The sequence below is a fragment of the Anomaloglossus baeobatrachus genome, chromosome 11 (genome assembly GCF_048569485.1).
Source record: "Anomaloglossus baeobatrachus isolate aAnoBae1 chromosome 11, aAnoBae1.hap1, whole genome shotgun sequence".
NCBI classification, from domain to species: Eukaryota; Metazoa; Chordata; class Amphibia; order Anura; family Aromobatidae; genus Anomaloglossus; species Anomaloglossus baeobatrachus.
This window is the reverse complement of record NC_134363.1, coordinates 45353526-45380668: the sequence shown is the minus strand read 5'-3', so window position 1 is coordinate 45380668 and position 27143 is coordinate 45353526.

The following is a 27143-nucleotide window of genomic DNA, read 5'->3' as shown; positions in this document are numbered from 1 at the left end:
ATTGTTCCTTTCGGGGGGTATTGCAACTTTTCAGCATTTTGCGGCGAAATTGTTCCTTTGGGGGGTATTGCAATTTTTTGCCATTTTGAGGCGAAATTGTTCCTTTGGGAGGGTATTGCAACTTTTGGCCATTTTGAAGCGAAATTGTTCCTTTGGGGGGGCATTGCAATTTTTTGCCATTTTGAGGCGAAATTGTTCCTTTGGGGGGGGTATTGCAACTTTTGGCCATATTGAAGCGAAATTGTTCCTTTGGGGGGGTATTACAATTTTTCGCCATTTTGAGGCGAAATTGTTCCTTTGGGGGGGTATTGCAACTTTTGGCCATTTTGAAGCGAAATTGTTCCTTTTGGGGGGTTTTGCAATTTTTTGCCATTTTGAGGCGAAATTGTTCCTTTGGGGGGGTATTGCAACTTTTGGCCATATTGAAGCGAAATTGTACCTTTGGGGGGTATTGCAACTTTTCAGGATTTTGAAGCGAAATTGTTCCTTTGGGGGGGTATTGCAATTTTTTCCATTTTGAGGCGAAATTTTTCCTTTGGGGTGGTATTGCAACTTTTGGCCATTTTGAAGCGAAATTGTTCCTTTCGGGGGGTATTGCAACTTTTCGGCATTTTGAGGCGAAATTGTTCCTTTGGGGGGGTATTGCAACTTTTGGCCATTTTGAAGCAAAATTGTTCCTTTTGGGGGGTATTGCAATTTTGTGCTATTTTGAGGCGAAATTGTTCCTTTGGGGGGTATTGCAATTTTTTGCCATTTTGAGGCGAAATTGTTCCTTTGGGGGGGTATTGCAACTTTTAGCCACTTTGAAGCGAAATTGTTCCTTTCGGGGGGTATTGCAACTTTTCGGCATTTTGAAGCGAAATTGTTACCTTGGGGGGGTATTGCAATTTTTTGCCATTTTGAGGCGAAACTGTTCCTTTGGGGGGGGTATTGCAACTTTTGGCCACATTGAAGCGAAATTGTTCCTTTGGGGGGGTATTACAATTTTTGGCCATTTTGAGGCGAAACTGATCCTTTGGGGGGGTATTGCAACTTTTGGCCATTTTGAAGCGAAATTGTTCCTTTGGGGGGGTATTGCAACTTTTTGGCATTTTGAAGCAAAATTGTTCCTTTGGGAAGGTATTGCAATTTTTTTCCATTTTGAGGCGAAAATTGTTCCTTTGGGGGGGTATTGCAACTTTTGGCCTTTTTGAAGCGAAATTGTTCCTTTGGGGGGGTATTGCAATTTTTTTTCCATTTTGAGGCGAAATTGATCCTTTGGGGGGTATTGCAACTTTTGGCCATTTTGAAGCGAAATTGTTCCTTTGGGGGGGGTATTGCAACTTTTCGGCATTTTGAGGCGAAATTGTTCCTTTGGGGGGGTATTGCAACTTTTGGCCATTTTGAAGCGAAATTGTTCCTTTCGGGGGGTATTGCAACTTTTCGGCATTTTGCGGCGAAATTGTTCCTTTGGGGGGTATTGCAACTTTTGGCCATTTAGAGGCGAAATTGTTCCTTTCGGGGGGTATTGCAACTTTTGGTCATTTTGAAGCGAAATTGTTCCTTTGGGGGGGTATTGCAATTTTTTGCCATTTTGAGGCGAAATTGTTCCTTGGGGGGTATTGCAACTTTAGGCCATTTTGAAGCGAAATTGTTCCTTTGGGGGGGGTATTGCAACTGTTTGGCATTTTGAGGCGAAATTGTTCCTTTGGGGGGTATTGCAACTTTTGGCCATTTTGAAGCGAAATTGTTCCTTTGGGGGGGTATTGCAATTTTTTTCCATTTTGAGGCGAAATTGATCCTTTGGGGCGTATTGCAACTTTTGGCCATTTTGAAGCGAAATTGTTCCTTTGGGGGGTATTGCAATTTCTTGCAATTTTGAGGCGTAATTGTTCCTTTGGGGGGGGTATTGCAACTTTTGGCCATTTTGAAGCGAAATTGTTCCTTTCGGGGGGATATTGCAACTTTTCGGCATTTTGAGGCGAAATTGTTCCTTTGGGGGGATATTGCAACTTTTGGCCATTTAGAGGCGAAATTGTTCCTTTCGGGGGGTATTGCAACTTTTGGTCATTTTGAAGCGAAATTGTTCCTTTGGGGGGGTATTGCAACTGTTTGGCATTTTGAGGCGAAATTGTTCCTTTGGGGGGGTATTGCAACTTTTGGCCATTTTGAAGCGAAATTGTTCCTTTGGGGGGATATTGCAACTTTTGGCCATTTTGAGGCGAAATTGTTCCTTGGGGGGGTATTGCAACTTTTTGGCATTTTGAAGCGAAATTGTTCCTTTGGGGGGGTATTGCAATTTTTTGCCATTTTGAGGCGAAACTGTTCCTTTGGGGGGGTATTGCAACTTTTGGCCATTTTGAAGCGAAATTGTTCCTTTGGGGGGGTATTGCAACTTTTGGCCATATTGAAGCGAAATTGTTCCTTTGGGTGGGTATTGCAACTTTTCGGCATTTTGAGGCGAAATTGTTCCTTTGGGGGGGTATTGCAATTTCTTTCCATTTTGAGGCGAAATTGTTTCTTTGGGGGGGTATTGCAATTTTTTTTCCATTTTGAGGCGAAATTGTTCCTTTGGGGGGGTATTGCAACTTTTCAGCATTTTTAAGCGAAATTGTTCCTTTGGGGGGGTATTGCAATTTTTTGCCATTTTGAGGCGAAACTGTTCCTTTGGGGGGGTATTGCAACTTTTGGCCACATTGAAGCGAAATTGTTCCTTAGGGGGGGTATTGCAACTTTTGGCCATTTTGAAGCGAAATTGTTCCTTTGGGCGGGTATTGCAACTTTTCGGCATTTTGAAGCGAAATTGTTCCTTAGGGGGGGTATTGCAATTTTTTTCCATTTTGAGGCGACATGGTTCCTTTGGGGGGGTATTGCAATTTTTTGCCATTTTGAAACGAAACTGTTCCTTTGGGGGGGTATTGCAACTTTTGGCCATATTGAAGCGAAATTGTTCCGTTGGGGGGTATTACAATTTTTGGCCATTTTGAGGCGAAATTGTTCCTTTGGGGGGGTATTGCAATTTTTTTCCATTTTGAGGCGAAATTGATCCTTTGGGGGGTATTGCAACTTTTGGCCATTTTGAAGCGAAATTGTTCCTTTGGGGGGGTATTGCAACTTTTCGGCATTTTGAGGCGAAATTGTTCCTTTGGGGGGGTATTGCAATTTCTTGCCATTTTGAGGTGAAATTGTTCCTTTGGGGGGGTATTGCAACTTTTCGGCATTTTGAGGCGAAATTGTTTCTTTGGGGGGGTATTGCAATTTTTTTTCCATTTTGAGGCGAAATTGTTCCTTTCGGGGGGTATTGCAACTTTTCAGCATTTTGAAGCGAAATTGTTCCTTTGGGGGGGTATTGCAATTTTTTGCCATTTTGAGGCGTAATTGTTCCTTTGGGGGGGTATTGCAACTTTTGGCCATTTTGAGGCGAAATTGTTCCTTTGGGGGGGTATTGCAACTTTTGGCCATTTTGAAGCGAAATTGTTCCTTTGGGCGGGTATTGCAACTTTTCGGCATTTTGAAGCGAAATTGTTCCTTAGGGGGGGTATTGCAATTTTTTTCCATTTTGAGGCGACATCGTTCCTTTGGGGGGGTATTGCAACTTTTGGCCATTTTGAAACGAAATTGTTCCTTTGGGGGGGTGTTGCAACTTTTGGCCATATTGAAGCGAAATTGTTCCTTTGGGGGGGTATTGCAACTTTTTGGCATTTTGAAGCGAAATTGTTCCTTTAGGAAGGTATTGCAATTTTTTTCCATTTTGAGCCGAAAATTGTTCCTTTGGGGGGGTATTGCAACTTTTGGCCATTTTGAAGCGAAATTGTTCCTTTGGGGGGGTATTGCAATTTTTTTTCCATTTTGAGGCGAAATTGATCCTTTGGGGGGTATTGCAACTTTTTGCCATTTTGAAGCGAAATTGTTCCTTTGGGGGGGTATTGCAACTTTTCGGCATTTTGAGGCGAAATTGTTCCTTTGGGGGGGTATTGCAATTTCTTGCCATTTTGAGGCGAAATTGTTCCTTTCGGGGGGTATTGCAACTTTTGGTCATTTTGAAGCGAAATTGTTCCTTTCGGGGGGTATTGCAACTTTTCGGCATTTTGAGGCGAAATTGGTCCTTTTGGGGGGTATTGCAACTTTTGGCCATTTAGAGGCGAAATTGTTCCTTTCGGGGGGTATTGCAACTTTTGGTCATTTTGAAGCGAAATTGTTCCTTTGTGGGGGTATTGCAATTTTTTGCCATTTTGAGGCGAAATTGTTCCTTTGGGGGGGTATTGCAACTTTAGGCCATTTTGAAGCGAAATTGTTCCTTTTGGGGGTATTGCAACTTTTTGGCATTTTGAAGCGAAATTGTTCCTTTCGGGGGGTATTGCAACTTTTCGGCATTTTGAGGCGAAATTGTTCCTTTGGGGGATATTGCAACTTTTGGCCATTTAGAGGCGAAATTGTTCCTTTGGTTGGGTATTGCAACTTTTGGCCATTTTGAAGCGAAATTGTTCCTTTGGGCGGGTATTGCAACTTTTCGGCATTTTGAAGCGAAATTGTTCCTTAGGGGGGGTATTGCAATTTTTTTCCATTTTGAGGCGACATCGTTCCTTTGGGGGGGTATTGCAACTTTTGGCCATTTTGAAACGAAATTGTTCTGTTGAGGATGGGATACAATTGATCCCTCGATCTGATCGTTGTTCCAAATTAAAATGTCGTTTGTGCACGGCGAAAAAGAATAGTAATTAATTGGAAATTAATTAAAACTCTTCCTCTCACGACCAAGTCTGAGGCAAGACTGAAAATCTTTATTCTCGGACAATTAGACCACGAAGTGAAAGGGGTGTAAACAAAAGTTTTAGTCCAATCAAGTATCGTAGGTCAGGGCTTCATGACGTAGAGAGATCTGCATATTCTCCGTTGATTGGTCAGTCTAGGCTCCAGGAATTTCTCTTTGTCCATCTGTCTTGGGTGTAAACCAGGAAATGGTGGCCATCTTCAAGCTATACATATATATATATATCCTAGTATACACTGAGTTTAAGGAAAATACACTGAATATACAATATACATATATACATGTTAGTAAGAAACAAAAGCATTCACAAATATGAGTGTTAGTTCACATCTACTGAACTATATAACTGAGTCTATGAAATGGCTGAATTAAGTATTTTTGGATACTCAATTCTTTATCCTCAACAGTTCCTTTGGGGGGTATTGCAATTTTTTGCCATTTTGAGGCGAAACTGTTCCTTTGGGGGGGTATTGCAACTTTTGGCCATTTTGAAACGAAATTGTTCCTTTGGGGGGTATTGCAATTTTTTGCCATTTTGAGGCGAAACTGTTCCTTTGGGGGGGTATTGCAACTTTTGGCCATATTGAAGCGAAATTGTTCCGTTGGGGGGGTATTACAATTTTTGGCCATTTTGAGGCGAAATTGTTCCTTTGGGGGGGGTATTGCAACTTTTGGCCATTTTGAAGCGAAATTGTTCCTTTGGGGGGGTATTGCAACTTTTTGGCATTTTGAAGCGAAATTGTTCCTTTGGGAAGGTATTGCAATTTTTTTCCATTTTGAGGCGAAAATTGTTCCTTTGGGGGGGTATTGCAACTTTTGGCCATTTTGAAGCGAAATTGTTCCTTTGGGGGGTATTGCAATTTTTTTTCCATTTTGAGGCGAAATTGATCCTTTGGGGGGTATTGCAACTTTTGGCCATTTTGAAGCGAAATTGTTCCTTTTGGGGGGTATTGCAACTTTTCGGCATTTTGAGGCGAAATTGTTCCTTTGGGGGGGTATTGCAATTTCTTGCCATTTTGAGGCGAAATTGTTCCTTTGGGGGGGTATTGCAACTTTTGGCCATTTTGAAGCGAAATTGTTCCTTTCGGGGGGTATTGCAACTTTTCGGCATTTTGAGGCGAAATTGTTCCTTTGGGGGGGTATTGCAACTTTTGGCCATTTAGAGGCGAAATTGTTCCTTTCGGGGGGTATTGCAACTTTTGGTCATTTTGAAGCGAAATTGTTCCTTTGGGGGGGTATTGCAATTTTTTGCCATTTTGAGGCGAAATTGTTCCTTTGGGGGGGTATTGCAACTTTAGGCCATTTTGAAGCGAAATTGTTCCTTTGGGGGGGTATTGCAACTTTTTGGCATTTTGAAGCGAAATTGTTCCTTTGGGGGGGTATTGCAATTTTTTTCCATTTTGAGGCGAAATTGTTCCTTTGGGGGGGTATTGCAACTTTTGGCCATTTTGAAACGAAATTGTTCCTTTGGGGGGGTATTGCAATTTTTTGCATATTTGAGGCGAAACTGTTCCTTTGGGGGGGTATTGCAACTTTTGGCCATATTGAAGCGAAATTGTTCCTTTGGGGGGTATTACAATTTTTGGCCATTTTGAGGCGAAATTTTTCCTTTGGGGGGGTATTGCAACTTTTGGCCATTTTGAAGCGAAATTGTTCCTTTGGGGGGGTATTGCAACTTTTGGCCATATTGAAGCGAAATTGTTCCTTTGGGGGGGGTATTGCAACTTTTTGGCATTTTGAAGCGAAATTGTTCCTTTGGGGGGTATTGCAATTTTTTTCCAGTTTGAGGCGAAATTGTTCCTGTGGGGGGGTATTGCAACTTTTGGCCATTTTGAAGCGAAATTGTTCCTTTGGGGGGGTATTGCAATTTTTTGCCATTTTGAGGCGAAACTGTTCCTTTGGGGGGGTATTGCAACTTTTGGCCATATTGAAGCGAAATTGTTCCATTGGGGGGGTGTTACAATTTTTGGCCATTTTGAGGCGAAATTGTTCCTTTGGGGGGGTATTGCAACTTTTGGCCATTTTGAAGCGAAATTGTTCCTTTGGGGGGTAATGCAACTTTTGGCCATATTGAGGCGAAATTGTTCCTTTGGGGGGGTATTGCAACTTTTTGCCATTTTGAAGCGAAATTGTTCCTTTGGGGGGGTATTGCAACTTTTGGCCATATTGAAGCGAAATTGTTCCTTTGGGGGGGTATTACAATTTTTGGCCATTTTGAGGCGAAATTGTTCCTTTGGGGGGGTATTGCAACTTTTGGCCATTTTGAAGCGAAATTGTTCCTTTGGGGGGGTATTGCAATTTTTTGCCATTTTGAGGCGGAATTGTTCCTTTGGGGGGGTATTGCAACTTTTGGCCATTTTGAAGCGAAATTGTTCCTTTCGGGGGGTATTGCAACTTTTCGGCATTTTGAGGCGAAATTGTTCCTTTGGGGGGGTATTGCAATTTTTTTTCCATTTTGAGGCGAAATTGTTCCTTTCGGGGGGTATTGCAACTTTTCAGCATTTTGAAGCGAAATTGTTCCTTTGGGGGGGTATTGCAACTTTTTGGCATTTTGAAGCGAAATTGTTCCTTTGGGGGGGTATTGCAATTTTTTTCCATTTTGAGGCGAAAATTGTTCCTTTGGGGGGGTATTGCAACTTTTGGCCATATTGAAGCGAAATTGTTCCTTTGGGGGGGTATTACAATTTTTGGCCATTTTGAGGCGAAATTGTTCCTTTGGGGGGGTATTGCAACTTTTGGCCATTTTGAAGCGAAAATGTTCCTTTGGGGGGGTATTGCAATTTTTTGCCATTTTGAGGCGAAATTTTTCCTTTGTGGGGTATTGCAACTTTTGGTCATTTTGAAGCGAAATTGTTACTTTGGGGGGGTATTGCAACTTTTCGGCATTTTGAGGCGAAATTGTTCCTTTGGGGGGGTATTGCAATTTCTTGCCATTTTGAGGCGAAATTGTTCCTTTGGGGGGGTATTGCAACTTTTGGCCATTTTGAAGCGAAATTGTTCCTTTCGGGGGGTATTGCAACTTTTCGGCATTTTGAGGCGAAATTGTTCCTTTGGGGGGGTATTGCAACTTTTGGCCATTTAGAGGCGAAATTGTTCCTTTCGGGGGGTATTGCAACTTTTGGTCATTTTGAAGCGAAATTGTTCCTTTGGGGGGGTATTGCAATTTTTTGCCATTTTGAGGCGAAATTGTTCCTTTGGGGGGTATTGAAACTTTAGGCCATTTTGAAGCGAAATTGTTCCTTTGGGGGGGTATTGCAACTTTTTGGCATTTTGAAGCGAAATTGTTCCTTTGGGGGGGTATTGCAATTTTTTTCCATTTTGAGGCGAAATTGTTCCTTTGGGGGGGTATTGCAACTTTTGGCCATTTTGAAACGAAATTGTTCCTTTGGGGGGGTATTGCAATTTTTTGCCATTTTGAGGCGAAACTGTTCCTTTGGGGGGGTATTGCAACTTTTGGCCATATTGAAGCGAAATTGTTCCTTTGGGGGGTATTACAATTTTTGGCCATTTTGAAGCGAAATTTTTCCTTTGGGGGGGTATTGCAACTTTTGGCCATTTTGAAGCGAAATTGTTCCTTTGGGGGGGTATTGCAACTTTTGGCCATATTGAAGCGAAATTGTTCCTTTGGGGGGGTATTGCAACTTTTTGGCATTTTGAAGCGAAATTGTTCCTTTGGGGGGTATTGCAATTTTTTTCCAGTTTGAGGCGAAATTGTTCCTGTGGGGGGGTATTGCAACTTTTGGCCATTTTGAAGCGAAATTGTTCCTTTGGGGGGGTATTGCAATTTTTTGCCATTTTGAGGCGAAACTGTTCCTTTGGGGGGGTATTGCAACTTTTGGCCATATTGAAGCGAAATTGTTCCATTGGGGGGGTATTACAATTTTTGGCCATTTTGAGGCGAAATTGTTCCTTTGGGGGGGTATTGCAACTTTTGGCCATTTTGAAGCGAAATTGTTCCTTTGGGGGGTAATGCAACTTTTGGCCATATTGAGGCGAAATTGTTCCTTTGGGGGGGTATTGCAACTTTTTGCCATTTTGAAGCGAAATTGTTCCTTTGGGGGGTATTGCAACTTTTGGCCATATTGAAGCGAAATTGTTCCTTTGGGGGGGTATTACAATTTTTGGCCATTTTGAGGCGAAATTGTTCCTTTGGGGGGGTATTGCAACTTTTGGCCATTTTGAAGCGAAATTGTTCCTTTGGGGGGGTATTGCAATTTTTTGCCATTTTGAGGCGGAATTGTTCCTTTGGGGGGGTATTGCAACTTTTGGCCATTTTGAAGCGAAATTGTTCCTTTCGGGGGGTATTGCAACTTTTCGGCATTTTGAAGCAAAGTTGTTCCTTTAGGGGATATTGCAAATTTTTGCCATTTTGAGGCGAAATTGTTCCTTTCGGGGGGTATTGCAACTTTTCGGCATTTTGAGGCGAAATTGTTCCTTTGGGGGGGTATTGCAATTTTTTTTCCATTTTGAGGCGAAATTGTTCCTTTCGGGGGGTATTGCAACTTTTCAACATTTTGAAGCGAAATTGTTCCTTTGGGGGGGTATTGCAACTTTTTGGCATTTTGAAGCGAAATTGTTCCTTTGGGGGGGTATTGCAATTTTTTTCCATTTTGAGGCGAAAATTGTTCCTTTGGGGGGGTATTGCAACTTTTGGCCATATTGAAGCGAAATTGTTCCTTTGGGGGGGTATTACAATTTTTGGCCATTTTGAGGCGAAATTGTTCCTTTGGGGGGGTATTGCAACTTTTGGCCATTTTGAAGCGAAAATGTTCCTTTGGGGGGGTATTGCAATTTTTTGCCATTTTGAGGTGAAATTTTTCCTTTGTGGGGTATTGCAACTTTTGGTCATTTTGAAGCGAAATTGTTACTTTGGGGGGGTATTGCAATTTTTTGCCATTTGGAGGCGAAACTAATCCTTTGGAGGGGTATTGGAACTCTTGGCCACATTGAAGCGAAATTGTTCCTTTGGGGGGGTATTACAATTTTTGGCCATTTTGAGGCGAAATTGTTCCTTTGGGGGGGTATTGCAACTTTTGGCCATATTGAAGCGAAATTGTTCCTTTGGGGGGGTATTACAATTTTTGGCCATTTTGAGGCGAAATTGTTCCTTTGGGGGGGTATTGCAACTTTTGGCCATTTTGAAGCGAAATTGTTCCTTTGGGGGGGTATTGCAACTTTTCGGCATTTTGAAGCAAAGTTGTTCCTTTAGGGGATATTGCAATTTTTTGCCATTTTGAGGCGGAATTGTTCCTTTGGGGGGGTATTGCAACTTTTGGCCATTTTGAAGCGAAATTGTTCCTTTCGGGGGGTATTGCAACTTTTCGGCATTTTGAAGCAAAGTTGTTCCTTTAGGGGATATTGCAATTTTTTGCCATTTTGAGGCGAAATTGTTCCTTTCGGGGGGTATTGCAACTTTTCAGCATTTTGAAGCGAAATTGTTCCTTTCGGGGGGTATTGCAATTTTTTGCCATTTTGAGGCGAAAATTGTTCCTTTGGGGGGTATTGCAACTTTTGGTCATTTTGAAGCGAAATTGTTACTTTGGGGGGGTATTGCAATTTTTTGCCATTTTGAGGCGAAACTGTTCATTTGGGGGGGTATTGGAACTTTTGGCCACATTGAAGCGAAATTGTTCCTTGGGAGGGTATTACAATTTTTGGCCATTCTGAGGCGAAATTGTTCCTTTGGGGGGGTATTGCAACTTTTGGCCATTTTGAAGCGAAATTGTTCCTTTGGGCGGGTATTGCAACTTTTCGGCATTTTGAAGCGAAATTGTTCCTTTGGGGGGGTATTGCAATTTTTTTCCATTTTGAGGCGAAATTGTTCCTTTGGGGGGGTATTGCAACTTTTGGCCATTTTGAAACGAAATTGTTCCTTTGGGGGGGTATTGCAATTTTTTGCCATTTTGAGGCGAAACTGTTCCTTTGGGGGGGTATTGCAACTTTTGGCCATATTGAAGCGAAATTGTTCCTTTGGGGGGGTATTACAATTTTTGCACATTTTGAGGCGAAATTATTCCTTTGGGGGGGTATTGCAACTTTTGGCCATTTTGAAGCGAAATTGTTCCTTTGGGGGGGTATTGCAACTTTTTGGCATTTTGAAGCGAGATTGTTCCTTTGGGGGGGTATTGCAATTTTTTGCCATTTGGAGGCGAAACTGTTCCTTTGGAGGGGTATTGGAACTTTTGGCCACATTGAAGCGAAATTGTTCCTTTGGGGGGGTATTACAATTTTTGGCCATTTTGAGGCGAAATTGTTCCTTTGGGGGGGTATTGCAACTTTTGGCCATATTGAAGCGAAATTGTTCCTTTGGGGGGGTATTACAATTTTTGGCCATTTTGAGGCGAAATTGTTCCTTTGGGGGGGTATTGCAACTTTTGGCATTTTGAAGCGAAATTGTTCCTTTGGGGGGGTATTGCAATTTTTTTCCTTTTTGAGGCGAAAATTGTTCCTTTGGGGGGGTATTGCAACTTTTGGCCATTTTGAAGCGAAATTGTTCCTTTGGGGGGTATTGCAACTTTTGGCATTTTGAAGCGAAATTGTTCCTTTGGGGGGGTATTGCAATTTTTTTCCATTTTGAGGCGAAAATTGTTCCTTTGGGGGGGTATTGCAACTTTTGGCCATTTTGAAGCGAAATTGTTCCTTTCGGGGGGTATTGCAACTTTTCGGCATTTTGAGGCGAAATTGTTCCTTTGGGGGGGTATTGCAACTTTTGGCTATTTAGAGGCGAAATTGTTCCTTTCGGGGGGTATTGCAACTTTTGGTCATTTTGAAGCGAAATTGTTCCTTTGGGGGGGTATTGCAATTTTTTGCCATTTTGAGGCGAAATTGTTCCTTTGGGGGGGTATTGCAACTTTTTGGCATTTTGAAGCGAAATTGTTCCTTTGGGGGGGTATTGCAATTTTTTTCCATTTTGAGGCGAAATTGTTCCTTTGGGGGGGTATTGCAACTTTTGGCCATTTTGAAGCGAAATTGTTCCTTTGGGGGGGTATTGCAATTTTTTGCCATTTTGAGGCGAAACTGTTCCTTTGGGGGGGTATTGCAACTTTTGGCCATATTGAAGCGAAATTGTTCCTTTGGGGGGGTATTGCAACTTTTGGCCATTTTGAAGCGAAAATGTTCCTTTGGGGGGTATTGCAACTTTTGGCCATTTTGAAGCGAAATTGATCGTTTGGGGGGTATTGCAACTTTTGGCCATTTTGAAGCGAAATTGTTCCTTTGGGGGGTATAGCAACTTTTCGGCATTTTGAGGCGAAATTGTTCCATTGGGGGGTATTGCAATTTCTTGCCATTTTGAGGCGAAATTGTTCCTTTGGGGGGGTATTGCAACTTTTGGCCATTTTGAAGCGAAATTGTTCCTTTCGGGGGGTATTCCAATTTTTGGCCATTTTGAGGCGAAATTGTTCCTTTGGGGGGGTATTGCAACTTTTGGCCATATTGAAGCAAAATTGTTCCTTTGGGGGGGTATTACAATTTTTGGCCATTTTGAGGCGAAATTTTTCCTTTGGGGGGGGTATTGCAACTTTTGGCCATATTGAAGCGAAATTGTTCCTTTGGGGGGGTATTACAATTTTTGGCCATTTTGAGGCGAAATTGTTCCTTTCGGGGGGTATTGCAACTTTTCGGCATTTTGAAGCGAAATTGTTCCTTTGGGGGATATTGCAATTTTTTGCCAATTTGAGGCGAAATTGTTCCTTTGGGGGGGTATTGCAACTTTTGGCCATTTTGAAGCGAAATTGTTCCTTTGGGGGGGCATTGCAATTTTTTGCCATTTTGAGGCGAAATTGTTGCTTTGGGGGGGATTGCAACTTTTGGCCATATTGAAGCGAAATTGTTCCTTTGGGGGGGTATTACAATTTTTTCGCCATTTTGAGGCGAAATTGTTCCTTTGGGGGGGTATTGCAACTTTTGGCCATTTTGAAGCGAAATTGTTCCTTTTTGGGGGTATTGCAATTTTTTGCCATTTTGAGGCGAAATTGTTCCTTTGGGGGGGTATTGCAACTTTTGGCCATATTGAAGCGAAATTGTTCCTTTGGGGGGTATTGCAACTTTTCGGCATTTTGAAGCGAAATTGTTCCTTTGGGGGGGTATTGCAATTTTTTCCATTTTGAGGCGAAATTTTTCCTTTGGGGTGGTATTGCAACTTTTGGCCATTTTAAAGCGAAATTGTTCCTTTCGGGGGGTATTGCAACTTTTCGGCATTTTGAGGCGAAATTGTTCCTTTGGGGGGGTATTGCAACTTTTGGCCATTTTGAAGCAAAATTGTTCCTTTGGGGAGGTATTGCAATTTTTTGCTATTTTGAGGCGAAATTGTTCCTTTCGGGGGTATTGCAATTTTTTGCCATTTTGAGGCGAAATTGTTCCTTTCGGGGGTATTGCAATTTTTTGCCATTTTGAGGCGAAATTGTTCCTTTGGGGGGGTATTGCAACCTTTGGCCATTTTGAAGCGAAATTGTTCCTTTTGGGGGGTATTGCAACTTTTCGGCATTTTGAGGCGAAATTGTTCCTTTTGGGGGGTATTGCAATTTTTTTTCCATTTTGAGGCGAAATTGTTCCTTTCGGGGGGTATTGCAACTTTTCAGCATTTTGAAGCGAAATTGTTCCTTTGGGGGGGTATTGCAATTTTTTGCCATTTTGAGGCGAAATTGTTCCTTTGGGGGGTATTGCAACTTTTGGTCATTTTGAAGCGAAATTGTTACTTTGTGGGGGTATTGCAATTTTTTGCCATTTTGAGACGAAACTGTTCCTTTGGGGGGGTATTGCAACTTTTAGCCACATTGAAGAGAAATTGTTCCTTTGGGGGGGTATTGCAACTTTTGTCCATTTTGAAGCGAAATTGTTCCTTTCGGGGGTATTGCAACTTTTCAGCATTTTGAGGCGAAATTGTTCCTTTGGGGGGTATTGCAATTTTTTGCCATTTTGAGGCGAAATTGATCCTTTGGGGGGGTATTGCAACTTTTGGCCATTTTGAAGCGAAATTGTTCCTTTTGGGGGGTATTGCAACTTTTCGGCACTTTGAGGCGAAATTGTTCCTTTGGGGGGGTATTGCAATTTTTTTTCCATTTTGAGGCGAAATTGTTCCTTTGGGGGGGTATTGCAACTTTTGGTCATTTTAAAGTGAAATTGTACCTTTGGGGGGATATTGCAACTTTTCGGCATTTTGAAGCGAAATTGTTCCTTTGGGGGGTATTGCAATTTTTTTGCCATTTTGAGGCGAAATTGTTCCTTTCGGGGGGTATTGCAACTTTTCATCATTTTGAGGCGAAATTGTTCCTTTGGGGGGATATTGCAACTTTTGGCCATTTTGAAGCGAAATTGTTCCTTTGGGGGGTATTGCAATGTTTTGCCATTTTGAGGCGAAATTGTTACTTTGGGGGGGTATTGCAACTTTTGGCCATATTGAAGCGAAATTGTTCCTTTGGGGGGGATTACAATTTTTGGCCATTTTGAGGCGAAATTGTTCCTTTGGGGGGGGTATTGCAATTTTTTGCAATTTTGAGGCGAAATTGTTGCTTTGGGGGGTATTGCATCTTTTGGCCATTTTGAAGCGAAATTGTTCCTTTGGGGTGGTATTGCAATTTTTTGCCATTTTGAGGCGAAATTGTTCCTTTGGGGGGGTATTGCAACTTTTGGCCATTTTGAAGCGAAATTGTTCCTTTCGGGGGGTATTGCAACTTTTCAGCATTTTGAGGCGAAATTGTTTCTTTGGGGGGGTATTGCAATTTTTTGCCATTTTAAAGCGAAATTGATCCTTTGGGGGGGTATTGCAACTTTTGGCCATATTGAAGCAAAATTGTTCCTTTGGGGGGGTATTGCAATTTTTTCCATTTTGAGGCGAAATTGTTCCTTTGGGGTGGTATTGCAACTTTTGGCCATTTTGAAGCGAAATTGTTCCTTTCAGGGGGTATTGCAACTTTTCGGCATTTTGAGGCGAAATTGTTCCTTTAGGGGGGTATTGCAACTTTTGGCCATTTTGAAGCGAAATTGTTCCTTTGGGGGGGTATTGCAATTTTTTGTTATTTTGAGGCGAAATTGTTCCTTTGGGGGGTATTGCAATTTTTTGCCATTTTGAGGCGAAATTGTTCCTTTGGGGGGGTATTGCAACTTTTGGCCATTTTGAAGCGAAATTGTTCCTTTGGGGGGTATTGCAATTTTTTGCCATTTTGAGGCGAAATTGTTCCTTTGGGGGGGTATTGCAACTTTTGGCCATTTTGAAGCGAAATTGTTCCTTTGGGGGGTATTGCAATTTTTTGCCATTTTGAGGCGAAATTGTTCCTTTGGGAGGGTATTGCAACTTTTGGCCATTTTAAAGCGAAATTGTTCCTTTCGGGGGGTATTGCAACTTTTCGGCATTTTGAGGCGAAATTGTTCCTTTGGGGGGGTATTGCAATTTTTTTTCCATTTTGAGGCAAAATTGTTCCTTTCGGGGGGTATTGCAACTTTTCAGCATTTTGAAGCGAAATTGTTCCTTTGGGGGGGTATTGCAATTTTTTGCCATTTTGAGGCGGAATTGTTACTTTGGGGGGGTATTGCAATTTTTTGCAATTTTGAGGCGAAACTGTTCCTTTGGGGGGGTATTGCAATTTCTTGCCATTTTGAGGCGAAATTGTTCCTTTGGGGGGGGTATTGTACCTTTTGGTCATTTTGAAGCGAAATTGTTACTTTGGGGGGGTATTGCAATTTTTTGCCATTTTGAGGCGAAACTGTTCCTTTGGGGGGGTATTGCAACTTTTGGCCACATTGAAGCGAAATTGTTCCTTTGGGGGGGTATTGCAATTTTTTTCCATTTTGAGGCGAAATTGTTCCTTTGGGGGGTATTGCAACTTTTGGCCATTTTGAAACGAAATTGTTCCTTTTGGGGGGGTATTGCAACTTTTTGGCATTTTGAGGCGAAATTGTTCCTTTGGGGGGGTATTGCAATTTCTTGCCATTTTGAGGCGAAATTGTTCCTTTGGGGGGGTATTGCAACTTTTGGCCATTTTGAAGCGAAATTGTTCCTTTGGGGGGTATTGCAACTTTTTGGCATTTTGAAGCGAAATTGTTCCTTTGGGGGGGTATTGCAGTTTTTTGCCATTTTGAGGCGAAATTGTTCCTTTGGGGGGGTATTGCAACTTTTGGCCATTTTGAAGCGAAATTGTTCCTTTGGGGGGGTATTGCAGTTTTTTGCCATTTTGAGGCGAAATTGTTCCTTTGGGGAGGTATTGGAACTTTTGGCCATTTTGAAGCGAAATTGTTCCTTTGGGGGGGTATTGCAACTTTTGGCCATATTGAAGCGAAATTGTTCCTTTGGGGGGGTATTGCAACTTTTCTGCATTTTGAGGCGAAATTGTTCCTTTGGGGGGGTATTGCAATTTCTTGCCATTTTGAGGCGAAATTGTTCCTTTGGGGGGGTATTGAAACTTTTCGGCATTTTGAGGCGAAATTGTTCCTTTGGGGGGGTATTGCAACTTTTGGTCATTTTGAAGCGAAATTGTTCCTTTGGGGGGTATTGCAATTTTTTGCCATTTTGAGGCGAAATTGTTCCTTTGGGGGGGTATTGCAACTTTTAGCCATATTGAAGCGAAATTTTTCCTTTGGGGGGGTATTACAATTTTTGGCCATTTTGAGGCGAAATTGTTCCTTTGGGGGGGTATTGCAATTTTTGGCCATTTTGAGGCGAAATTGTTCCTTTGGGGGGATATTGCAATTTTTTGCCATTTTGAGGCGGAATTGTTCCTTTGGGGGTGTGAGGTAGCGTCGTCGGCTGCGCTGCAGAAGACACGGGATCCAGGCACCAAGGTTCACAGCACACGGTTTATTATCCAAAGAAAAGTCCATAATAGTACATGTGTGCCTCTCCGGCAGAGAACTCAGGGAGATGTGATCACTCCCTCACTCCCGGCACACCTGCCCTCGTTCCTGTTTCCTTTTAACCCTCCCTTCAGCCGGTAGGGAAACAGGATTAACCCTGGAGTGGAGTTGTTTTCTATCATGGAGTGAGCACAACCGGGGCGAGACATACCGGCCGTCATAGATAACCCCGGTCACAGTCTCACATACCCCCCCCTCAGTTCAAGCGTGCGGGGTTGAACTCCTGCCATCATACACGGGCCGCGGGACAAGGCATCGGCGTTGCCCTGGAACCTACCGGCCCGGTGTTCAACCGTAAACCGGAAGTTCTGCAGAGAAAGGAACCACCGGGTAACCCGGGCATTCCGTTCCTTGGCCGACCTCATCCAGACCAGTGGAGAGTGATCCGTCACCAAGCGAAACTGACGTCCCAGCAGGTAATAGCGTAGGGACTCCAAGGCCCACTTGATCGCCAGGCACTCCTTCTCCACTACGCTATAATTCCGCTCGGGAGGGGTGAGCTTCCTACTTAAGAAGGTGACGGGGTGTTCCTCCCCCTGAACCACCTAAGACAGCACTGCCCCCAGGCCGACCTCCGAGGCGTCAGTCTGTACTATGAACTCCTTCCGGAAATCAGGGTTTACAAGAACGGGCTGTCCGCACAGGACCCCCTTCAGGGCCCGGAAGGAGTCCTCGGCCTGCGGAGTCCAACGCACCATGACGGACTTCTTACCTTTGAGAAGGTCCGTCAAGGGGGCTGATAGTCCCGCAAAATCTTTTACAAACCTCCTGTAGTACCCCACGATACCCAGAAAGGACCTAACCTGCTTCGTGGTCAGGGGTCTAGGCCACTTCTGGATCGCCTCAACCTTGTTAATTTGGGGCTTAATCACTCCTTGGCTTATTACGTAGCCCAAGTAGCGGGCTTCCGTGAGTCCCAACGCACATTTCTTGGGATTGGCTGTCAATCCGGCTGTTCGAAGCGCGTCCACCACCGCTTGTACCTGTTCCAAGTGGGTCTGCCAATCGGAGCTGTAAATAATGATGTCATCAAGGTACGCTGATGCATACGCCTGGTGGGGTTCCAGCACTAAGTCCATCAACCTCTGGAACGTGGCCGGAGCGCCATGTAACCCAAAAGGCAAGACAACATAGTGGAAGAGATTCTCCGGCATAACAAAAGCGGTTTTCTCCTTGGCGGACTCCGTCAGTGGCACCTGCCAGTACCCCTTGGTCAGGTCGAGCGTGGTAAAATATCGCGCCTGTCCCAGCCTATCAATCAGCTCATCCACCCATGGCATGGGGTAGAGATCGAACTTGGATATTTCGTTCAATCTCCTAAAGTCATTGCAGAACCTTAAGGAGCCATCGGGTTTTGGTATTAGGACAATAGGACTAGCCCATTCACTTCGGGATTTTTCGATGACCCCCAGGCATAGCATTGTCTTCACTTCCTCTGATATGGCTTGTCTTCGAGCCTCCGGCACCCGGTATGACTTCAGGCGTACCTTCAGGTGAGGCTCGGTGACAATGTCATGTCGTATCAGACTGGTCCTACCCGGCAACTCGGAAAAGACATCGGGGTTCTGCTGAACCAGCTGTCTGGCCTCTCGCCTCTGTTGCTTGGTGAGGGCTTCTCCAATCCTTACTTCCGGTTCGTCCTCTCCGGCGGTTGCTGGAGCCGGGTTTGAACGACCCGAAGAGGAGGGAGATGGGGGAAAATCAACCATCAGGCTTTCCCGTTCCTGCCAAGGTTTTAATAGGTTGACATGGTATATTTGTTCAGGTTTCCGCCTACCGGGCTGCAATACCTTATAGTTGACCACCCCGACTCTTTCCTTTATCTCGTAGGGGCCTTGCCACTGAGCCAGGAATTTACTTTCCGCCGTGGGGATCAATACCAACACCCGATCCCCGGGTTTAAAGGTCCGCACGGTGGCTTGTCTATTGTAGCGGCCGCTTTGCGCGGCCTGAGCCTCCTGTAAATGCTCCTTCACAATTGGCATGACCGCGCTTATGCGGTTCTGCGTTCCTAAAATGTGTTCAATCACACTTTTATGGGGGGTGGGCTCCTGTTCCCAGGTTTCTTTTGCCAGGTCCAACAATCCCCGGGGATGTCGCCCGTATAACAATTCAAAAGGCGAAAACCCCGTGGATGCCTGTGGCACCTCTCGTATGGCAAACATCAAATAGGGAAGCATCATATCCCAGTCTTTCCCGTCTTTGGAGATCACCCTTTTGAGCATGGTTTTCAGGGTTTTATTGAATCGTTCTACTAACCCATCCGTCTGAGGATGATACACAGACGTACGCAACTGCTTGATCTGGAGTAGCCGGCATAGCTCTTTGGTCACTTTAGACATGAATGGGGTCCCCTGATCCGTAAGGATCTCCTTGGGCAACCCCACCCGGCAGAACATAGCAAACAACTCTCGAGCTATAAGCTTCGCCGCAGTATGTCTGAGAGGTATCGCCTCTGGATACCGGGTGGCATAGTCAACGATCACTAGGATATGCTGGTGCCCTCGAGCAGACTTTACGAGGGGCCCCACCAGATCCATCCCTATCCGTTCAAAAGGGACTTCTATAATGGGTAACGGTACCAACGGACTGCGAAAGTGGGTCAGGGGTGCGGTAAGCTGACACTCCGGGCAGGTTTCGCAGAACCGTTTTACCTCCCCAAAGACCCCGGGCCAATAGAACCTTTGCAATATTCGCTCCTGCGTTTTCTTGACCCCTAGGTGACCACTCATCAGGTGTTTATGAGCCAAGTCGAGTACCCGCCGGCGATACGGCTGGGGCACCACCAACTGCTCTACCCCCACGCCCCGTATTTCATCTACCCGGTAGAGTAAATCCTGCTTAAGAGCGAAATGGGGGTACCTTACCTGGGCACTGGGCAGCTGTGCCACCCCGTCAACTACTGTCACCCGACTCCGGGCATGTATTAATGTACGGTCCTGGAGTTGGGCTGTCCCAAACGTATCCGGGGACGCCTCCAACTCCGGGATGGGCTCGACCGTCTCAGCCTCTCCTGCCAATACCTCTAGGGGCGACCTATCAGGTTCACATTCTGTCCCTATCATGGGGACCCCTACGGCAGGCGTCCCGGATTCAGGATTGTAGGGCTCAGGTCCCGGACTGACCAATATCTGAGGGGACTTAGGAGGTCCCTTCCATAAAGTCCAAAAATAGGGTAGATCCCTTCCTAGGATCACATCATAGGGAAGAGTATTAATAAGTCCCACCTCATGTTGCACCTGACCGCAAGGTGCTGTGATGGTGACTATCCCCGTGGGATAGTCTCGGCGGTCCCCATGTATGCAAACCACCCTCACGGTACATCCTGTGGACCTTTACTTTAGCCCTTAGGGTTGATCGCACGAGGGTCACTAAGCTTCCGGAATCCAACAAGCCTGTAACCGGACATCCATTCACCTGTATTTGGCACAAGTGGGGCTCAGTCTCTGGGTAGACCAGGTCAGCGGTACACACCACCTGAGCATACATTGAACTTCGCCGGGTAACCCCACAATCCATGGGCTCCGTGGTGAGTGGACACTGGGCTTCCATATGTCCCACCCGCTGGCACCGCCAACATCTAATAGGGAAGGACACCCCCTTGACGAGTTGTCGTTTAGGGTACATAGTTTTCCGGACCTCAGGGACGGAGGGTGCGGCCTCAGACGGGACGGTAGCGGACTCCCGCACCGGTGTCAGCGGTGGGTCCTTGGCCCTAGGCTTGGAGGGGCCGGACCGACGGGCTGTACGCAAAGTCTGTGTCCCGTATCAAGTCCTGCGTAGCCACATGCCGCTCTACCAGGCATACTAATTGGTCCAGGGTACTTGGGTCGCCCTGTCCAACCCACCGTTGAATGGTGACGGGTAAAGTGCGTACAAAACGGTCAACAACTACCCTTTCTACCATTTGCGCCGGGCTCAGAGTGTCAGGCTGCAACCACTTCTTTACGAGATGCAACAAGTCATAGGCCTGTGTGCGTACGGGTTTGGCTTCCTCATAGAACCACTGATTTACCCGCTGAGCCCGTACATAGGTATTCACCCCCATCCGAGCAAGTATTTCGGCTTTCAGGGTTGCATATTCTACGGCGTTCTCGGTACAGAGGTCCAAATATGCTTTTTGGGGCTCCCCCGTCAGATAGGGCGACAATACCTCAGCCCACTGGGGGGTCGGCAGTTTTTCCCGCTCAGCCACCCGCTCAAACACCGCCAGGAACGCTTCCACATCATCCCCCGGGGTCATCTTTTGCAACGCTTGTCTCACCGCTTTCCGGATGCTGCTGACGTCACCCGGTCCCGGGGTTGTTGCTGCCGGTCCGGCACGGATCGATTTGGCCAGGAGGACCATCTGTTCTTGGTGCCTCTGTTCCTGCGATTTCAAGGATTGGAGTATGTGTGCATTGGTCTGCTGCTGCTGTGCATTAGCTTGAGCCAAATGCTTTAGTATGTCCTCCATGGCGTCGCCGGGTTTGGGCTGTAGTATAGCCGCTTGAATCCAGGACATGTGCTACCGGGTCACCAGAAATGGAAGCTACACCTCACCGGCTGTCATGCCCGCATTCTCCACCATATGTGAGGTAGCGTCGTCGGCTGCGCTGAAAAAGACACGGGATCCAGGCACCAAGGTTCACAGCACACGGTTTATTATCCAAAGAAAAGTCCATAATAGTACATGTGTGCCTCTCCGGCAGAGAACTCAGGGAGATGTGATCACTCCCTCACTCCCGGCACACCTGCCCTCGTTCCTGTTTCCTTTTAACCCTCCCTTCAGCCGGTAGGGAAACAGGATTAACCCTGGAGTGGAGTTGTTTTCTATCATGGAGTGAGCACAACCGGGGCGAGACATACCGGCCGTCATAGATAACCCCGGTCACAGTCTCACAGGGGGTATTGCAACTGTTGGCCATTTTGAAGCGAAATTGCTCCTTTCGGGGGGTATTGCAATTTTTTGCCATTTTGAGGCGAAATTGTTCCTTACGGGGGTATTGCAACTTTTGGTCATTTTGAAGCGAAATTGTTCCTTTGGGGGGTATTGCAATTTTTTGCCATTTTGAGGCGAAATTGTTCCTTTGGCGGGGTATTGCAACTTTAGGCCATTTTGAAGCGAAATTGTTCCTTTCGGGGGGTATTGCAACTTTTCGGCATTTTGAGGCGAAATTGTTCCTTTGGGGGGGTATTGCAATTTTTTTTCCATTTTGAGGCGAAATTGTTCCTTTCGGGGGGTATTGCAACTTTTCAGCATTTTGAAGCGAAATTGTTCCTTTGGGGGGTATTGCAATTTTTTGCCATTTTGAGGCGAAACTGTTCCTTTGGGGGGTATTGCAACTTTTGGCCACATTGAAGCGAAATTGTTCCTTTGGGGGGGTATTACAATTTTTGGCCATTTTGAGGCGAAATTGTTCCTTTGGGGGGGTATTGCAACTTTTGGCCATTTTGAAGCGAAATTGTTCCTTTGGGGGGGTATTGCAACTTTTGGCCATATTGAAGCGAAATTGTTCCTTTGGGGGGTATTACAATTTTTGCCATTTTGAGGCGAAATTGTTCCTTTGGGGGGGTATTGCAACTTTTGGCTATTTTGAAGCGAAATTGTTCCTTTGGGGGGGTATTGCAATTTTTTGCCATTTTTGAGGCGGAATTGTTCCTTTGGGGGGGTATAGCAACTTTTGGCCATTTTGAAGCGAAATTGTTCCTTTCGGGGGGTATTGCAACTTTTCGGCATTTTGAAGCGAAATTGTTCCTTTGGGGGATATTGCAATTTTTTGCCAATTTGAGGCGAAATTGTTCCTTTGGGGGGGTATTGCAACTTTTGGCCATTTTGAAGCGAAATTGTTCCTTTCGGGGGGTATTGCAATTTTTCAGCATTTTGCGGCGAAATTGTTCCTTTGGGGGGTATTGCAATTTTTTGCCATTTTAAAGCGAAATATTTCCTTTGGGAGGGTATTGCAACTTTTGGCCATTTTGAAGCGAAATTGTTCCTTTGGGGGGGATTGCAATTTTTTGCCATTTTGAGGCGAAATTGTTCCTTTGGGGGGGGTATTGCAACTTTTGGCCATATTGAAGCGAAATTGTTCCTTTGGGGGGGTATTAAAATTTTTCGCCATTTTGAGGCGAAATTGTTCCTTTGGGGGGGTATTGCAACTTTTGGCCATTTTGAAGCGAAATTGTTCCTTTTGGGGGGTATTGCAATTTTTTGCCATTTTGAGGCGAAATTGTTCCTTTGGGGGGATATTGCAACTTTTGGCCATATTGAAGCGAAATTGTTCCTTTGGGGGGTATTGCAACTTTTCGGCATTTTGAAGCGAAATTGTTCCTTTGGGGGGTATTGCAACTTTTGGCCATTTTGAAGCGAAATTGGTCCTTTTGGGGGGTATTGCAATTTTTTGCTATTTTGAGGCGAAATTGTTCCTTTGGGGGGTATTGCAATTTTTTGCCATTTTGAGGCGAAATTGTTCCTTTGGGGGGGTATTGCAACTTTTAGCCACTTTGAAGCGAAATTGTTCCTTTCGGGGGGTATTGCAACTTTTCGGCATTTTGAGGCGAAATTTTTCCTTTGGGGTGGTATTGCAACTTTTGGCCATTTTGAAGCGAAATTGTTCCTTTCGGGGGGTATTGCAATTCTTTGCCATTTTGAGGCGAAACTGTTCCTTTGGGGGGGTATTGCAACTTTTGGCCATTTTGAGGCGAAATTGTTCCTTTGGGGGGGTATTGCAACTTTTGGCCATTTTGAAGCGAAATTGTTCCTTTCGGGGGGTATTGCAACTTTTCAGCATTTTGAGGCGAAATTGTTCCTTTGGGGGGGTATTACAATTTTTTGCCATTTTGAGGCGAAACTGTTCCTTTGGGGGGGTATTGCAACTTTTGGCCATATTGAAGCGAAATTGTTCCTTTGGGGGGTATTGCAACTTTTGGTTATATTGAAGCGAAATTGTTCCTTTGGGGGGTATTGCAACTTTTGGTTATATTGAAGCGAAATTGTTCCTTTGGGGGGGTATTACAATTTTTGCCATTTTGAGGCGAAATTGTTCCTTTGGGGGGGTATTGCAACTTTTGGCCATTTTGAAGCGAAATTGTTCCTTTGGGGGGGTATTGCAATTTTTTGCCATTTTGAGGCGGAATTGTTCCTTTGGGGGGGTATTGCAACTTTTGGCCATTTTGAAGCGAAATTGTTCCTTTCGGGGGGTATTGCAACTTTTTGGCATTTTGAAGCGAAATTGTTCCTTTGGGGGATATTGCAATTTTTTGCCAATTTAAGGCGAAATTGTTCCTTTGGGGGGTTTTGCAACTTTTGTCCATTTTGAAGCGAAATTGTTCCTTTCGGGGGGTATTGCAACTTTTCAGCATTTTGAGGCGAAATTGTTCCTTTGGGGGGTATTGCAATTTTTTGCCATTTTGAGGCGAAATTGTTCCTTTGGGAGGGTATTGCAACTTTTGGCCATTTTGAAGCGAAATTGTTCCTTTGGGGGGCATTGCAATTTTTTGCCATTTTGAGGTGAAATTGTTCCTTTGGGGGGGTATTGCAACTTTTGGTCATTTTGAAGCGAAATTGTTCCTTTGGGGGGGTATTGCAACTTTTGGCCATTTTGAAGCGAAATTGTTCCTTTGGGGGGGTATTGCAACTTTTTGGCATTTTGAAGCGAAATTGTTCCTTTGGGGGGGTATTGCAATTTTTTTCCATTTTGAGGCGAAATTGTTCCTTTGGGGGGGTATTGCAACTTTTGGCCATTTTGAAGCGAAATTGTTCCTTTGGGGGGGTATTGCAATTTTTTGCCATATTGAAGCGAAATTGTTCCTTTGGGGGGGTATTACAATTTTTGGCCATTTTGAGGCGAAATTGTTCCTTTGGGGGGGTATTGCAACTTTTGGTCATTTTGAAGCGAAATTGTTCCTTTGGGGGGGTATTGCAACTTTTGGCCATATTAAAGCGAAATTGTTCCTTTGGGGGGGTATTACAATTTTTGCCATTTTGAGGCGAAATTGTTCCTTTGGGGGGGTATTGCAACTTTTGGCCATTTTGAAGCGAAATTGTTCCTTTTGGGGGGTATTGCAACTTTTCGGCATTTTGAAGCGAAATTGTTCCTTTGGGGGATATTGCAATTTTTTGCCAATTTGAGGCGAAATTGTTCCTTTGGGGGGGTATTGCAACTTTTGGCCATTTTGAAGCGAAATTGTTCCTTTCGGGGGGTATTGCAACTTTTCAGCATTTTGCGGCGAAATTGTTCCTTTGGGGGGTATTGCAACTTTTGGCCATTTTGAAGCGAAATTGTTCCTTTGGGGGGGCATTGCAATTTTTCGCCATTTTGAGGCGAAATTGTTCCTTTGGGGGGGTATTGCAACTTTTGGCCATTTTGAAGCGAAATTGTTCCTTTTGGGGGGTTTTGCAATTTTTTGCCATTTTGAGGCGAAATTGTTCCTTTGGGGGGGTATTGCAACTTTTGGCCATATTGAAGTGAAATTGTACCTTTGGGGGGTATTGCAACTTTTCGGCATTTTGAAGCGAAATTGTTCCTTTGGGGGGTATTGCAATTTTTTCCATTTTGAGGCGAAATTTTTCCTTTGGGGTGGTATTGCAACTTTTGGCCATTTTGAAGCGAAATTGTTCCTTTCGGGGGGTATTGCAACTTTTCGGCATTTTGAGGCGAAATTGTTCCTTTGGGGGGGTATTGCAACTTTTGGCCATTTTGAAGCGAAATTGTTCCTTTTGGGGGGTATTGCAATTTTTTGCTATTTTGAGGCGAAATTGTTCCTTTGGGGGGTATTGCAATTTTTTGCCATTTTGAGGCGAAATTGTTCCTTTGGGGGGGTATTGCAACTTTTAGCCACTTTGAAGCGAAATTGTTCCTTTCGGGGGGTATTGCAACTTTTCGGCATTTTGAGGCGAAATTGTTCCTTTGGGGGGGTATTGCAATTTTTTTTCCATTTTGAGGCGAAATTGTTCCTTTCGGGGGGTATTGCAACTTTTCAGCATTTTGAAGCGAAATTGTTCCTTTGGGGGGGTATTGCAATTTTTTGCCATTTTGAGGCGAAATTGTTCCTTTAGGGGGTATTGCAACTTTTGGTCATTTTGAAGCGAAATTGTTACCTTGGGGGGGTATTGCAATTTTTTGCCATTTTGAGGCGAAACTGTTCCTTTGGGGGGGTATTGCAACTTTTGGCCACATTGAAGCGAAATTGTTCTTTTGGGGGGGTATTGCAACTTTTGGCCATTTTGAAGCGAAATTGTTCCTTTCGGGGGTATTGCAACTTTTCAGCATTTTGAGGCGAAATTGTTCCTTTGGGTGGGTATTGCAATTTTTTGCCATTTTGAGGAGAAATTGATCCTTTGGGGGGTATTGAAACTTTTGGCCATTTTGAAGCGAAATTGTTCCTTTGGGGGGTATTGCAATTTTTTGCCATTTTGAGGCGAAATTGTTCCTTTGGGGGGTATTGCAATTTTTTTTCCATTTTGAGGCGAAATTGTTCCTTTGGGGGGGTATTGCAGCTTTTGGTCATTTTGAAGTGAAATTGTACCTTTGGGGGGCTATTGCAACTTTTCGGCATTTTGAAGCGAAATTGTTCCTTTGGGGGGTATTGCAATTTTTTGCCATTTTGAGGCGAAATTGTTCCTTTCGGGGGGTATTGCAACTTTTCAGCATTTTGAGGCGAAATTGTTCCATTGGGGGGTATTGCAACTTTTGGCCATTTTGAAGCGAAATTGTTCCTTTGGGGGGTATTGCAATTTTTTGCCATTTTGAGGCGAAATTGTTCCTTTAGGGGGGTATTGCAACTTTTGGCCATATTGAAGCGAAATTGTTCCTTTGGGGGGGATTACAATTTTTGGCCATTTTGAGGCGAAATTGTTCTTTTGGGGGGGTATTGTAAGTTTTTGCCATTTTGAGGCGAAATTGTTGCTTTGGGGGGTATTGCAACTTTTGGCCATTTTGAAGCGAAATTGTTCCTTTCGGGGGGTATTGCAACTTTTCAGCATTTTGAGGCGAAATTGTTCCTTTGGGGGGGTATTGCAACTTTTGGCCATTTTTAAGCGAAATTGTTCCTTTGGCGGGGTATTGCAATTTTTTGCCATTTTGAGGCGAAATTGTTCCTTTGGGGGGGTATTGCAACTTTTAGCCATTTTGAAGCAAAATTGTTCCTTTGAGGGGGTATTGAAATTTTTTGCCATTTTGAGGCGAAATTGTTCCTTTGGGGGGGTATTGCAACTTTTGGCCATTTTGAAGCGAAATTGTTCCTTTGGGGGGTATTGCAATTTTTTGCCATTTTGAGGCGAAATTGTTCCTTTGGGTGGGTATTGCAACTTTTGGCCATTTTGAAGCGAAATTGTTCCTTTCGGGGGGTATTGCAACTTTTCAGCATTTTGAGGCGAAATTGTTCCTTTGGGTGGGTATTGCAATTTTTTGCCATTTTGAGGCAAAATTGTTCTTTTGGGGGGTATTGCAACTTTTGGTCATTTTGAAGCGAAATTGTTACTTTGGGGGGATATTGCAATTTTTTGCCATTTTGAGGCGAAACTGTTCCTTTGGGGGGTATTGCAATTTTTTGCCATTTTGAGGCG